The sequence below is a fragment of the Carassius carassius genome, chromosome 26 (genome assembly GCF_963082965.1).
Source record: "Carassius carassius chromosome 26, fCarCar2.1, whole genome shotgun sequence".
Taxonomy (NCBI): domain Eukaryota; kingdom Metazoa; phylum Chordata; class Actinopteri; order Cypriniformes; family Cyprinidae; genus Carassius; species Carassius carassius.
This window is the reverse complement of record NC_081780.1, coordinates 17847088-17863580: the sequence shown is the minus strand read 5'-3', so window position 1 is coordinate 17863580 and position 16493 is coordinate 17847088. Positions and strand designations below refer to the sequence as shown.

General features: G+C 44.6%; 1 pseudogene; it reads left to right on the top strand.

Moving 5' to 3' along the window:
* Positions 1–401: 401 nt before the first annotated feature.
* On the top strand, positions 402–12970 carry LOC132106308 (solute carrier organic anion transporter family member 1C1-like; annotated as a pseudogene).
* The last annotated feature ends 3523 nt before the right edge of the window (positions 12971–16493 follow it).

Genomic DNA, 16493 nt, shown 5'->3' with positions numbered 1-16493 from the left:
AGACATTAAATTAAATAAGACACCAAGGAAGTTTAACATAGCAACAAAATTGTTCATGCTTTCATGATTTTGCACGTCTTTCATGGCCCATAGTTCATCATGACAGTGGGAGACAATCCAGACAGGTTCACTGAGCCCAGAACAATTGAGTACCCAGGTCGCAATCAGAAAACACCTCAAACTAAATGCTTTTCTCCAACTCTAAAGGCAAGAGACATTGTTTTTGACAATATGCCGCAATCTAAGTTTAACTAAACCACTATTAGCTGATAATTTGATTTGAAATAATGGCTATAGCTAAATATTTCAGACAAATACTATGATACATTCTGATGTAACAACAACAACAAGCCTTAGAATATGGACTTAAACTCTCTTCTGCCCTTGTGTCTGCAAAGATCTTTATTGGTTTACTTGCCTTCTGTTATTTCACAAAATCCATGACGGGTGCTTACACCAAAAGTGCCATCACTCAGATTGAGAGGCGGTTTGAGATCCCAAGCTCTACTGTGGGCATCATTGATGGCAGCTTTGAAATGGGTGAGTGGTGACGTGTTGAGCTCCAGTGAGAAATAACGGATGGGGTTCAGCCATTAGAGCACTTATACCAGTGAGTCACACCACCGATGCTATAATGTGATGGAAAGGCTGTTCATATTTTAAAAATGGGATATTTGATTGATGGTATGCTTTGAAACAAAATAAAATTTGTTAAATAACGTAACATTTGCTTGCAGGTAATCTGTTGGTCATTACTGTTGTTAGCTACTTTGGCGTTAAGTTTCACAGGCCCAAGATCATTGGAGCAGGGGTCCTGTTGATGGGTGTTGGGACACTTTTAATGGCTTTACCTCACTTCATCATGAGCCAGTGCCGCCCACAGTAATGATGCTGATAATTTCTCAGTGAGCTCCACATGCTCATCTGAAAACCAGAGTACTGTTCAACAGCTTTTTTCCGGTAATATGTGGTGAATTTGTGAGAAAGCATGTGGGATATTTTAATTGGAAAATGTAGTAAAATACCTAACAGAGCACATTATATGGATTGCATAGGAAGTCGAAAAGGGGAAGGGGAAAGCGCACCCACGTGGGTGATTGCACTGTTTGGAAACATTTTGCGTGGCATTGGGGAAGCCAGCATCAGCCCTCTGGGAATGTCATTCATAGATGATTATTCACGGCCAAAAAACTCTGCATTTTACATCGGTGAGAGAAAAAAAAATAAAAAAATAAAAAAATATATATATTCACACATACTCCGTCTGCAGTCCGTGTGCGTTTCGTATGTGGTGCAGAAGCAACACCCATTCATACTCATTGTGCTTTCACACAGGACGCGTTTTACAGTCCGCTACTCGGTACGTGACCGATCGATGCACTGTTGCAGACGCAAAGCTCCTGGAATACACTGACAGACCGTAACTGTGTGAACGCTGGAATCCGATAACATGGGTGCGTAAATAAATACGCACTGCAGACGGATTATGTGTGAAACAGGCGTAAGGTTGTTTGCGTCTTTTGCAATGTGAAATTCGTTTACAGCTTTCTCAAACTGCAGTTTGTGATGCATTTTGGAAACAGGAGATGAGCCCCTGGTCTAATGCACCACCTGTCTTGAGAAACCCATTCTCAAAGACTTAATGTTACTTGTAGTCATTATTTTATTTGGGTAGCACACATATTCTGAATGCCTTTGGCAGAATTCAAATGAGCCACTTTAATCTAGATTAATCTAGATTAATTCCAAGATTACAGTGAGAATAACCTAGATTAAAAAAAAATTAATCTATGCCCACCACTAATATATATATATAATAATATATACTAATATATATATATATATATATATATATATTATTATGAATTTTTTTTTTTTTTTTTTACTTGGATCTCTGTGTGCTAGTCTCTATGTGGACATTGGCTTAGTGAATCAAGGTGAGTTAAAAATTTTATAATGCCAAATTAAAATCGCTATACACCCACCTTAGTAGTCACTCAAAAAAAAAATAATCAAAAAGAAGAAAAATTATTACTTTCATTACTATGGCATGCATGGACCATGGTAGTACTTACTCTTTAAAGTACCGGAGTTCCATGTAAATACCATGGTAAATTAATATAGTAATGGACCAGGGTAGGGTCAAAGAATCTGTTGGGTCTGGATGTCAATGTCACCTTTATTTATATAGCGCTTTAAACTAAATACATTGCGTCAAAGCAACTGAACAACATTCATTAGGAAAACAGTGTCAATAATGCAAAAATGATAGTTAAAGGCAGTTCATCATTGGATTCAGTTATGTCATCTCTGTTCAGTTAAATAGTGTCTGTGCATTTATTTGCAATCAAGTCAACGATATCTCTGTAGATGAAGTGTCCCCAACTAAGCAAACCAGAGGTGACAGCGGCAAGGAACCGAAACTCCATCGGTGACAGAATGGAGAAAAAAACCTTGGGAGAAACCAGGCTCAGTTGGGGGGCCAGTTCTCCTCTGACCAGACGAAACCAGTAGTTCAATTCCAGGCTGCAGTCAGATTGTGCAGAAGAATCATCTGTTTCCTGTGGTCTTGTCCTGGTGCTCCTCTGAGACAAGGTCTTAACAGGGGATCTGTATCTGGGGCTCTAGTTGTCCTGGTCTCCACTGTCTTTCAGGGATGTAGAGGTCCTTTCTAGGTGCTGATCCAGCATCTGGTCTGGATACGTACTGGATCCGGGTGACTGCAGTGACCCTCTGATCTGGACACAGACTGGATCTGGTGGCCACGTTGACCTCGGAACAAGAGAGAAACAGACAAATATTAGCGTAGATGCCATTCTTCTAATGATGTAGCAAGTACATAGGGTGTTATGGGAAGTGTTTCCGGTTCCGGTTTACCTAATTAATGCAGCCTAAAAATCCTTTAACGGATTTGGATAATAAAAGCATATTAGTATGTTATGTGTATGCCAGGTTAAAGAGATGGGTCTTTAATCTAGATTTAAACTGCAAGAGTGTGTCTGCCTCCCGAACAATGTTAGGTAGGTTATTCCAGAGTTTGGGCGCCAAATAGGAAAAGGATCTGCCGCCTGCAGTTGATTTTGATATTCTAGGTATTATCAAATTGCCTGAGTTTTGAGAACGTAGCGGACGTAGAGGATTATAATGTAAAAGGAGCTCATTCAAATACTGAGGTGCTAAACCATTCAGGGCTTTATAAGTAATAAGCAATATTTTAAAATCTATGCGATGCTTGATAGGGAGCCAGTGCAATGTTGACAGGACCGGGCTAATATGGTCATACTTCCTGGTTCTAGTAAGAACTCTTGCTGCTGCATTTTGGACTAGCTGTAGTTTGTTTACTAAGCGTGCAGAACAACCACCCAATAAAGCATTACAATAATCTAACCTTGAGGTCATAAATGCATGGATTAACATTTCTGCATTTGACATTGAGAGCATAGGCCGTAATTTAGATATATTTTTGAGATGGAAAAATGCAGTTTTACAAATGCTAGAAACGTGGCTTTCTAAGGAAAGATTGCGATCAAATAGCACACCTAGGTTCCTAACTGATGACGAAGAATTGACAGAGCAACCATCAAGTCTTAGACAGTGTTCTAGTTTATTACAAGCAGAGTTTTTAGGTCCTATAATTAACACCTCTGTTTTTTCAGAATTTAGCAGTAAGAAATTACTCGTCATCCAGTTTTTTATATCGACTATGCAATCCATTAGTTTTTCAAATTGGTGTGTTTCACCGGGCTGCGAAGAAATATAGAGCTGAGTATCATCAGCATAACAGTGAAAGCTAACACCATGTTTCCTGATGATATCTCCCAAGGGTAACATATAAAGCGTAAAGAGTAGCGGCCCTAGTACTGAGCCTTGAGGTACTCCATACTGCACTTGTGATCGACAGGATACATCTTCATTCACTGCTACGAACTGATGGCGGTCATATAAGTACGATTTAAACCATGCTAATGCACTTCCACTGATGCCAACAAAGTGTTCAAGTCTATGCAAAAGAATGTTGTGGTCAATTGTGTCAAACGCAGCACTAAGATCCAATAAAACTAATAGAGAGATACACCCACGATCAGATGATAAGAGCAGATCATTTGTAACTCTAAGGAGAGCAGTCTCAGTACTATGATACGGTCTAAATCCTGACTGGAAATCCTCACATATACCATTTTTCTCTAAGAAGGAATATAATTGTGTGGATACCACCTTTTCTAGTATCTTGGACAGAAAAGGGAGATTCGAGATTGGTCTATAATTAACTAGTTCTTTGGGGTCAAGTTGTGGTTTTTTGATGAGAGGCTTAATAACAGCCAGTTTGAAGGTTTTGGGGACATATCCTTATGACAATAAGGAATTAATAATAGTCAGAAGAGGATCTATGACTTCTGGAAGCACCTCTTTTAGGGGCTTAGATGGTATAGGGTCTAACATACATGTTGTTGGTTTAGATGATATAACAAGTTTATACAATTCTTCCTCTCCTATGGTAGAGAATGAGTGGAACTGTTCCTCAGGGGGTCTATAGTGCACTGTCTAATGTGATACTGTAGCTGACGGCTGAATGGTTGCAATTTTATCTCTAATAGTATCGATTTTAGAAGTAAAGTAGTTCATAAAGTCATTACTGCTGTGGTGTTGGGAAATGTCAACACTTGTTGAGGCTTTATTTTTCGTTAATTTAGCCACTGTATTGAATAAATACCTGGGGTTATGTTTGTTTTCTTCTAAAAGAGAAGAAAAGTAATAGGATCTAGCAGTTTTTAATGCTTTTCTGTAGGATATGTTACTTTCCCGCCAAGCAATACCAAATACCTCTAGTTTTGTTTTCCTCCAGCTGCGCTCCATTTTTCGGGCTGCTCTCTTTAGAGTGCGAGTATGCTCATTATACCATGGTGTCAAACTGTTTTCCTTAACCTTCCTTGAGCGTAAAGGAGCAACTTTATTTAAAGTGCTAGAAAAGAGAGAGTCCATAGTTTCTGTTACATCATCAAGTTGTTCTGAGGTTTTGGATATGCTAAGGAATTTGGATACATCAGGAAGATAACTTAAAAAGTAGTCTTTTGTGTTAGAAGTGATGGTTCTTCCATACTTGTAACAAGAAGTAGAATTTACAATTTTGGCTATATGAATTTTTTAAAGAACTAAATAATGATCTGAGATATCATCACTTGGCTGAATAATTTCAACACCATCAACATCAATTCCATGTGACAGTATTAAATCTAGAGTATGATTTCGACAATGAGTAGGTCCTGAAACGTGTTGTCTAACACCAATAGAGTTCAGAATGTCTATAAATGCTGATCCCAATGCATCGTTTTCATTATCAACATGGATATTAAAATCACCAACTATTAAAACTTTATCTGCAGCCAGAACTAACTCGGATGTAAAATCACCAAACTCTTTAATAAAGTCTGTATGGTGCCCTGGTGGCCTGTATACAGTAGCCAGTACAAACATAACAGGGGATTTATCATTAACATTTGTTTCTTTGGATAATGTTATATGAAGTACCATTACTTCAAACGAGTTATACTTGTAGCCTGCCCTCTGAGAAATCCTGAAAACGTTGTTATAAATTGAAGCAACACCTCCACCTTTGCCTTTTAGACGTGGCTCATGTTTATAACAGTAATCTTGGGGGGTGGACTCATTTAAAATAATGTAATCATCAGGTTTTAGCCAGGTTTCTGTCAAACAGAATACATCTATATTATGATCAGTGATCATATTATTTACAAAAAGTGTTTTCGTAGAAAGGGATCTGATATTCAATAAGCCAAGCTTTATCATTTGTTTATCCATATTGCTTCCGTTTTTTATTTGTTGAAACTCAATTGAATTGTTATTGAATCTCTTTTAAACAGGTCAGGTCTGCCCCAAAAGCTCGTCCAATTGTCTATGAAACCTATGTTATTCTGTGGGCACCACTTAGACATCCAGCCATTGAGTGATGACAATCTGCTATGGATCTCATCACCACGGTAAGCAGGGAGGGGACCAGAGCATATTACAGTGTCTGACATCGTGCTTGCAAGTTCACACACCTCTTTAATGTTATTTTTAGTGATGTAAGACTGGCGAAGTCAAACATCATTAGCGCCGGCATGAATAACAATCTTACTGTATTTACGTTTAGCATTAGCCAGCACTTTTAAATTTGCCAAGATGTCAGGCGCTCTGGCTCCCGGTAAACATTTGACTATGGTGGCTGGTGTCTCTATATTCACGTTCCGTACAATAGAATCACCAATAACTAGAGCACTTTCATCAGGTTTCTCAGTGGGTGCATCACTGAGTGGGGAGAACCTGTTTAATGTTTTGATCGGAACAGAAGAGCGGTGTTTTGACCCACGACTACGCTGCCTCACCGTCACCCAGTTGCCCTGCTGCTGGGGCTCTGTTTCCGGAACCGAACAATGTACAGGAATCCCTGAGCTAGACGCATCCAAAGCCGTATCTAGAGCCCTAACATTCTTACTGTCCTCAATTAAAGTTTGGATGCGTGTCTCTAATTCTGAAATCTTCTCTGTCAGCCTAACTATTTCCCTGCATTTATCACATGTGAATCCCTCATCAGCGACAGAGATAAATAAACTGTACATGTGGCAAGAGGTGCAAGTAACAATGACGGGAGAAGCCATTACTCACCGTGCTAGATGAAATATTCTTACTGCGGTTGTTTGATGAACTTGTGAAAAACACTTTAAAAAACAGAGAGTGATAGTAAGATAAAGATTCTAGAGAAAAAATAAAATAAGAACAGCTACACGGAGCTACAATTTGCTACAGAAGGCCAACAGGAAGTAGAGAAAACACTGTCCAACAGCGACACCCGCAGGCAGGAGTCTCCTCAGTGTAGTCAGAGGACTACACTGTTTAGCACCGGTGGAGCAGAAGACTATGGGGAACTAGAGGCCTAGGGAGATCTGATGGAATCTGAGGACTTGCAGGTGGCTTAGGAAAACCCAGTGGAACAACCAAACCCAGATAGGCCTTGAAATTAGGATGAATCAGGGATTTTGTCTGAGTGAGCAATGAAAGAGAAGACTTAGGAAGATTTGAACAGGAGAGTAAGACTGCTCTGGTAGCTCTGGGAAAGCAGGATTGTCTTGGGAGTCAGCAGAAACCGAATTGGGGAAGTATAGCACATGAGGCCTTAGAGCTGAAGGGACTTGGAGTCTGGATGGAACCAGTGCAAAGATGGAACCATGTGAAACCAGAGGGAAGAGTAGAGAGCCAATGAAAAGAGTGACTTTGAGGAGTTGATGGATGAAATGTCATAGAGGAGCTGGTGGAATAATTCAGCTTTGGTCTTTGTGGCCGAAACGAAAGGTTCAATGGATCCTCCTGTTACAAGAAAGAATATCTCAAAAGCCGTTTTAATGGCTGGAAAAGGGTACTTTAGGAAGACCTCACTGGCAGAAAAGAAGGAAATATGATTGTTTTTTTAGAGAAAGAGATGGCCAGGACAAAGATCAGGACACTGTATGTGTTTGAGAAGAAGGAGGACGTGTTGTTTAGATCCTGCTGGTTTCTTGTTAAAGGCCTAGTCTTGACACAGCTTGATAGTTTAATAATTGCAAATTATTATAGTGAACAGGTTATTATAATAACAAAAGAACCTGAAAGAACTAATGGGATTGGAGGACAGCCAGTATGTGAACCACACATACAGACAACAGATGCAGATAAAGAGTCTTTTTCAAAGAAGGAAGTCTGAGATGAACAGAAGGTAAGTAACTTTACTAAGAGCAAAGATGTTCATGTGTTCTTTGATCACAGATCTCATTTTAACTGTGGTAAGTATACATGTTGTTCTTGATAGCAGATGTGATTGAATAGAGGTGTGAGTGATCTGTAGTTGGGGGAAAGTGGGAGAATAGTGAAATGATTTATATCGTTTATTTGACTATTTTCTTCTCATTTTCAGAGAGTGTGACCATTACCCCTCAGGACTCTCGCTGGGTTGGGGCCTGGTGGTTGGGTTATGTGGTTTGTGGGCTGTTGACTCTTCTCGCTGCTTTGCCTATCTGGTTCCTGCCAAGAGCTCTGCCTGAAAACCCCGAAACCTCTAAACTAGTTAACTCCTCAAACCAACACAAACACACACTCAGCATTACAGAGATAGCCAAAGGTATGTCAACCATCCACTGAGTACTCTGGGTTCGGGTCATTCCCAAGCTCGGAGTGTCAGGGTTCTGTCACTCCAGTCTAGTGTTATTCATGGTTTTGTGACAGAGCCCTGATACTCTCCTCATGTCATTGTTTTCATGTGAGTGCGCGGCTTAGTTTTTACTGGCTGCGTGCCGTCTCGTGTGAACACGCGGTTTATGAGCTTGCTCATTAGCTGCGTGTTTGTCTATTCAAGCACATGGCTAGTGATTGGTTTGCTGGCCATGCGCTTGTGTTTTTTTGGTTTTGTGTGAGCACATGGCTTTTGTCTTAGTTCCTATGTGCCATGTGCTCTCGTCAATTGTCTTGACCCCAACCATCTTGTTACCTGATTATTGATGTAATTTTCCCCACATGTGTTCCCTCGTTATCCTCCTCATTAGCTCCCTATTTATTGTCCTTGTGTTTGCAGTCTGGTTGCTAGTTCGTCGTCAAATATTTGTCTGTGCACATCGTGTCTTGCCTTGCCTTGCTAGTCAAGTTTAGTCTGTTTTCCCCTACGGGGTAGTTTTTGTTTGTTTATTTTATTATTACTACTATTAAAGAGCCCTTCTCTCTGCATCATTGAGTCCTCGGCTCTTCCCTCTACCCAAACCCTGACAGTACGAACTAGCCAGTATGAGGACTCAGCGGAAGAAGGGTTTGCACCGTCCACCAGCCTCCACTCTCTCCAGCCCCCACTACCAGCGCATGCTCCAGTTTAAGACCTTGATCTCGCTCCATCAACAAGGGACTGGTGTGAGGGATTTTGCCCTGGAGTTCAGTGGTACTGCAGAGGGATTGGAGTTTAATGATGCGGCCCTCAAGGACCTCTTCAATTACGCCCTTGATGAGCCTCTCAGCTGGTGGGGAATGAGGGGGCTGGACCACCTGTCGTTTGGGGAATTTGTGGAGTTCGTGGCACGTTCCCCAGCTAAGGAGGCTGCAGTGCTGCCTGTGGTGCCCGTCAAAGCTGCAGCTCCCCCCATGGTGGATGAAGGAGCTGCAGTACCCCCAGAGGTGACTTGTGACATTGCAGAACCCCTAGAGGTGGCCGGAGAGACTGCAGCACCTCACTCTCGTAGGCGGAGGAGGGGAAAGAAGAGGAATGGCTCTGCTCCGCCAATGCCAGAGGTGCCTGATGAGGCTGCAGTGCCCCCAGAGGTGCCGGATGAGGCTGCAGCGCCCCCAGAGGTACCGGATGAGGCTGCAGCGCCCCCAGTAGTGGCCGACGACATTGCACTGCCCCAGTCTCGGAGACGGAGGAGAAGGAGGAGAAAGGCTTCCTCCATTCCTCATGGCCCGGTGGCCATTCAGGAGCCCACTGCTGGCCTGGAGGCCAATCCAGTCATGCCTAAGCCCCTTGCCCTGCCGGCGCCGCCCAAGCCCCTTACCCTGATGCCGGCTCTGTCCAAGCCCCTTGCCCTGCCGGCGCCGCCCAAGCCCCTTGCCCTGATGCCGGCTCTGTCTAAGCTCCCTGCCCTGATGCCGGCTCTGCCCTTGATGAGTGCCTTGCCGGTTTTGCCCTTCCTATCTGCTGGGGTTCCTGTTAGGCCGGAGTCTCGCTGGTCTGTTCCTCCGGCACCGCCCTGGTGGTCTGTTGGGGTTTCTGTTAAGCCGGAGTCCTCTTGGTCTCTCCCACTGGTTCTACCCTGCTGGTCTGCCTGGGTTACTGTTAGGCCAGATCCTCGCTGGCTCGTTCCTCCGGCTCCGCCCTGGTGGTCTGCCTGGGTTCCTGTTAGGCCAGATCCTCGCTGGCTCATCTCTCCGGCTCCACCCTGGCCCACTGCTGGGACTCCTGGACTGCCTGAGCCTCCTTGGCTCAACCCTCCCGCCCCTCCCTGGTCCCTTTTAATAACTGTTTGGGTTATCCTGTTAGTTGACTGGGCTCCCTTCCCTCCCTCCCTCCCCTATTTTGTCTGTTTTTTGATTTCCATGTCTTGTGTTCTGTTTTGTACCGTGCTTGTGTTGCCATGCCTGTGCTGTCATGTTCCTGTTTTGTTTTTGGGTGTTCCTCGTTAGGGACGCCAGGTGGCGTCCCTTTTGAGGGGGGCTAGTGTCAGGGTTCTGTCACTCCAGTCTAGTGTTATTCATGGTTTTGTGACAGAGCCCTGATATTCTCCTCATGTCATTGTTTTCATGTGAGTGCGCGGCTTAGTTTTTACTGGCTGCGTGCCGTCTCGTGTGAACACGTGGTTTATGAGCTTGCTCATTAGCTGCGTGTTTGTCTATTCAAGCACATGGCTAGTGATTCGTTTGCTGGCCATGTGCTTGTGTGTTTTTGTTTTGTGTGAGCACATGGCTTTTGTCTTAGTTCCTATGTGCCATGTGCTCTCGTCAATTGTCTTGACCCCAACCATCTTGTTACCTGATTATTGATGTAATTTTCCCCACATGTGTTCCCTCGTTATCCTCCTCATTAGCTCCCTATTTATTGTCCTTGTGTTTGCAGTCTGGTTGCTAGTTCGTCGTCAAATATTTGTCTGTGCACATCGTGTCTTGCCTTGCCTTGCTAGTCAAGTTTAGTCTGTTTTCCCCTACGGGGTAGTTTGTTTGTTTATTTTATTATTACTACTATTAAAGAGCCCTTCTCTCTGCATCATTGAGTCCTCGCCTCTTCCCTCTACCCAAACCCTGACACGGAGCCCTTCCCCAGTCAGCACGGCAAATATGCATTACTATACTTCAGCTAACTATATGTAAGTTGGTATGATACGATTGGTATGATGATGTTGATGTTATTGATAATTATGATGGTGATTATTAATTACAAAGTGTCAGGTTTGTTTAAAAATTACAAAATGCTTGTTTTATAGATTTTGGCCTATCTCTAAAGTGTCTGCTCACCAATGGGATCTATCTCCTGTACCTGGTTTACAGTGTAATGACATTCAATGCCTTTACCATTGTCATAACATACACGCCAAAATATTTGGAGCAGCAGTTTGGACAAAGTGCATCTAAGACCAATTTTCTCATAGGTAACAGCTGCCATATATGAAGAGTCCCAATGCAAAAGACTCTAAAAGCCAACTTGGTCAAAAATTAGATAATGATACTGCTCGCAACACATAGTACATGATCATCAAGGACTTTCACTAAATCCCAGCCTCAACCAATTCAGAAGTACCAGTACTTACAGTACACAGAAACATATACATAGTTCCCAGATAGAAATGCATATACAGAAAAACATCAGATGCACTACTCTTCATATATATATATATATATATATATATATATATATATATATATATATATATATATATATAATTTTATTTATTCATTTATTTTTTTATATTAATATATTTGCTGGTTGTTTAAGCTAGCTGTGCTTATATGTACAGTAATGACGTCTATTGCAGCAGTGGCTCTGGGTATGTTCCTAAGTGGTTGGATTATGAAGAGGTTTAAACTGAGTCTGCTAGGATCTACAAGACTGATGTTCTTCTCCTCTGTAACCGCATTGGTTTGCACCATGCCTTACTTTGCTCTCACTTGTGAAAACATAGATGTCGCTGGGGTCACAGTGTCCTATCAAGGGTATTTTGTATTTGCCATTACACTAATCATATAAATCTCTGTGCATCATGGAGAATATACACTTTATGTCCATTCTATCTGTCCATTTTCCAAATTAATTGTCCTACCTACGGTCAAAGGTAAATATAGTAAGATAAAATGAATTGTTCATGTGGCAGATCTATTGAAGTTCAAGATATAAGCCATGGTGTACTCACTTCATGCAATGCTGACTGTGGGTGTTCTGACTTAAAATGGGATCCAGTGTGTGGACAGAACGGAGTGACCTACATCTCTCCATGTCATGCTGGCTGCAATTCCACTCTGGGCTCATGGCAGAATATTGTAAACAACCACTTTTAACTCTTGACCACATATTCGTTGTCACATATTTTTATTTTATTTCTTTACCTAATTTTACTTGTTTGTCAGACATTCCATGGCTGTACATGTATCCAGAGCTGGGGACTGACTTCTGGGAACTCCTCTGCAGTGCTTGGACAGTGTTCACGAGAGACTAGCTGCACTAAAATGTTCTACATTTAACTTGCATTGCAGTCTCTCGCCTTCTTTGTGTACTGTGTGGGCACCGTTCCCTTCTTTCTCATCTCATTGAGGTTTGGTTTAGTTTGTTTCCATCATATTGTCAGGCAGATGCTCCATTAGCTTGTTCCATATTTTCAGTTTCATTTATTGTATCTGACACATATACGTATCTGACATAAGTCTCACATATTGCACAACCTTTAATGTTTAAAAAAAACAAACAAAAAAAAAAAAAAAACACTGAGAGTTGGTTCATTGTAAGAGTCAAGGTTGGTGACCCTATTCAAAATACATTAAGGACAGAAACTTCATACAAAAGTTGTAGATTTGAAATGGTTTATGAGATTGTAATTTATAAAAGATGAACAAATAATAATAATAATAATAATGCTGTTTAAAATATTTTCTTGCAGGATTGTGGATCCTGTGCTGAAGTCTCTATCAGTGGGTGTATTTCTATTAGTTTTAAGAGTTTTTGTAAGTTTTTGTTTAGAATTGCTTATGTTTTTATGAGGAAAAAGTACAAATTATTTCACATATGTTTATATTTTTCTTGTATTAGTCACACATTAAGCCACAGCATTGTTTTTTAATGTAATTTCCCTGTTTTAAAGTTGGTATTCCTGCTCCCATTTGCTTTGGTTCTCTTATTGACTCGGCCTGTCTGAAATGGGGCCAGAAGAAATGTGGTGGAAGAAGTGCATGCAGAATGTATGACACTGAAACTTTTAGGTGAGCAGGTCTGGCAGGAGTGTTCTACGTAGCCCTAATTTGAATGCAAAGAAACCCTGCTTAATATTTAATAAATGTCTAAGGTTACGTATGTAACCCTGGTTCCTCGAAGGAACGAGACGCTGCGTTGAGAACGTTCGGGGAACGCGTCCAGCGTGACGTCTCTGAATAATGTGTATAATCAGTCCAAAGGAATGGCGTGACGTCATAGGCGGGTGACGTCAGAGACCAGGAAGCATAAAGCATGAGCGACAAAGCCGGAAATCAGCCTCAAAGGATGAAGCAAGTGCCAGCCAGAGATGCCGGAAGTGTGGCACTGCGACGCAGCGTATCGTTCCTTCGAGGAACCAGGGTTACATACGTAACCTTAGACGTTCCTCTTCAGGAACTCGAGCTGCGTTGAGAACATTTGGGGAACGAGAATGCCCACGCCGCCAGACTTTCAAATCTCTGCCTAATGTGGAAGAGCACAGCTAAAGCAAGAGAAGGAGCCTGACAGAATTCGGGGACAACCCGTCCAATGGCCAAACTTCAGAAGGAGTGAGTCTTGACCCCCAGGAGAGGGGAGATCAGAGGACTCGAGGCTTAGGATAACATCCTGATCACCGCTTAGCATAAGCTTCTTCTGGCCGGAGGCCTCAGCCTCAGCACACCATGGAGGAAACATGTAACCAGAGGGTTTCTGCCCACTGACTGGCGTCCGAGAGGGGCGCGGTAGGCCACCATGGCCGCCACATGGACCTTCATGGTGGAGTGGGTCAACCCTGCGGAGAGCCTGCAGGAACTCCAGCACTGTACCATACGGGCAGTTAACTGGGTCGAGCTGGCGGTCTCCGCACCAAGAAGTGATTGGAGAACGGTCTTACAACCTCGGTTGAGAGACGGGAAGCTAAGAGTTGTGCCTCTTCAGAGACTACACCTACAGTCTCTAAGCTCCATGCGGAGGCGCACCCTCCTCCTGCGAGAGGAAATCTCTCCTGACGGGAACCTCCCATGGAGTGCCGTCAAAAAGAGAAATCAGGCCCAGGAACCATTCCCGGCCCAGCCAGAACGGGGCTACTAACAGCAGCCGTCTCCGTCCCGGCGCACTCTCTCCAGAACTTTAGAGAGCAGAGCAATCGGGGGAAAAAATTTACAGATGAAGCCTCGGCCACGTCTGTACCATGGCGTCCAGCCCCAGTAGAGCTGGATGAGTCAGAGGAAGCCAGAGGGGACAGTGCGATGTGTCTCGAGTCGCAAACAGATCCACCCGAGTATGGCCCAAATCTCCAACTCTGCTTCATCACCTTGGTGTGAAGCCGCTATTCCCCGGGCCTTGGCCCCTTGCTTCAACAGGATGTCTGCTCCCATATTAAGATTCCCAGGAATGTGAACTCCTCTGAGCGAGAGGAATTCGTCCTGGGCCCACACAAGGATCTGGTACGCTATTTGTATAAACGGCGTGAGTGCAGACCTCCTTGGTGGTTGATGTAAGAGACCACCGCTGTGTTGTCGGTGCGCACCAACACATGGCGACCTCGTAGGTCTGGGAGAAAATAACGAAGTGCACGAAGCACGGCCAGCATCTCCAGGCAGTTGATGTGCCATGTCAGATGGCGACCACTCCACAGACCGCGGGCAGGGTGGCCATTCATGACCGCACCCCAGCCGGTGAGGAACGCGCCTGTCGCTAGCATCCCGCGGCGACAAGGAGCTCCCAGCACCGGGCCCTGAGACAAGAACCAAGGCTTCCTCCACATATCCAAGGCACGTAGGCAGCGCCGCATGACCTTTAGCATGCGAAGGGGGTTTCCCTTCAGGGAGAACCCCTTGTTCTTGAGCCACCACTGTAGGGGTCTCATGTACAGCAGGCCAATAGTATTCACGTTGGACGCAGCTGCCATCAGACCCAGCAATCTCTGTGATTGCTTGACAGTGAGTGACCGGCCTTCTCTCACTCTCGCGACTGCAGTTAGGATCGACTCGATCCGAGCAGGTGACATACATGCCTGCATCGTGGTCGAATCCCACACCATGCCCAGATAAGTGGTTCTCTGAACTGGAGAAAGCACACTTTTCTTGGCGTTAAGTCTTAACCCCAGCTCTTTCAAGTGAGCGAGAACGACATCTCGGTGCAGAACCGTCATCTGCTCAGATTGAGCTGATATCAACCAATCGTCAATGTGGTTAAGTCGTTAAAGTGTGGGGTGAGAGTGCAAGGTCCGTATTGGTAGGCTTTTGCCCCCAAAAGCAAACCTCAGGAACTTCCGATGAAGAAGGATGGAGATAAGTGCATCTTTTGATAGATCGTGACACACCAGTCCTTGGACTTGGCCTGTGCAGGCGTGCTAAACTTCAGTCCCCTGACTGAGAGGTTCAAAAAGCACAGATCTAGAAAAGGACACAACACCTCATCCTTCCTTGGAACAGTGAAGTACCAGCTGTAGGACCGGACTCTGCAACCCAAGGAGGGACCACATCGATGGTCTCCGTCCTCAGAGAGAGTCTACTTCTGTTCCATTACCAGAGCCTGCTTGGGGCCCACCAGAACTGGATTCTGTGGCCTCTCACTACAGTGTGCAGGACCCACTGAGACAGCCAAACTAGCTGCTCTGGAAACCTCCCAGGAGGTCACGAGCCTCTTAGCAGAGCTACGTTTCCTGGCGGTAACTGAGAGAAGCGCTCGCTGGAGACCGCTGCGCCCTGGAACACTGGCAGGGTTGGCAGATCGATCTCCTGAGGGCACTGAGGAGAGACGGGCACCGTGTAATGCGGTTTATACCGCTCTTCCCCAGAGGGGCCTGCCCTCCGAGGTCCTGAGCCGCAGCCTCAGGACTCTCGTAGCTGAAGTCTCCTAAAAACGACGTGCCTCAGACCCACATCGTCTGCTAGGAAGACTAGACCAGAGCCTGCTCGGGGCAGGACCCAGTGAAGTACACTTGGCAGGGGCTCCCACACTGCCATGTGACCTCCTAAGGGAACCAGTCTCGCGAAACTGGCCTCTGGTGTGCCTAGAGTCACTAGCTCGGAGTCCTGAAGCGGCGGACCAGCAGGGGACGACCATACTAGCTGCTCTAGAGACCTCCGTAGAGGTAGCGACCCTCTCGGCACCGCTACGTTTCCGGGCGGTAACTGAGAGAAGCGCTCGCTGGAGACCGCTGCGCCCTGGAACACCGGCAGGGTTGGCAGATCGATCTCCTGAGGGTACTGAGGAGAGACGGGCACCGTGTAATGTGGTGTAAACCGCTCTTCCCCAGAGGGGCCTGCCCTCCGAGGTCCTGAGCCGCAGCCTCAGGACTCTCGTAGCTGAAGTCTCCTAAAAACGACGTGCCTCAGACCCACGTCGTCTGCTAGGAAGACTAGACCAGAGCCTGCTCGGGGAAGGACCCCGTGAAGTACACTTGGCAGGGGCTCCCACACTGCCATGTGACCTCCTAAGGGAACCAGTCTCGCGAGACTGGCCTCTGGTGTGCCTAGAGTCACTAGCTCAGAGTCCTGAAGCGGCGGACCAGCAGGGGACGACCATACTAGCTGCTCTAGAGACCTCC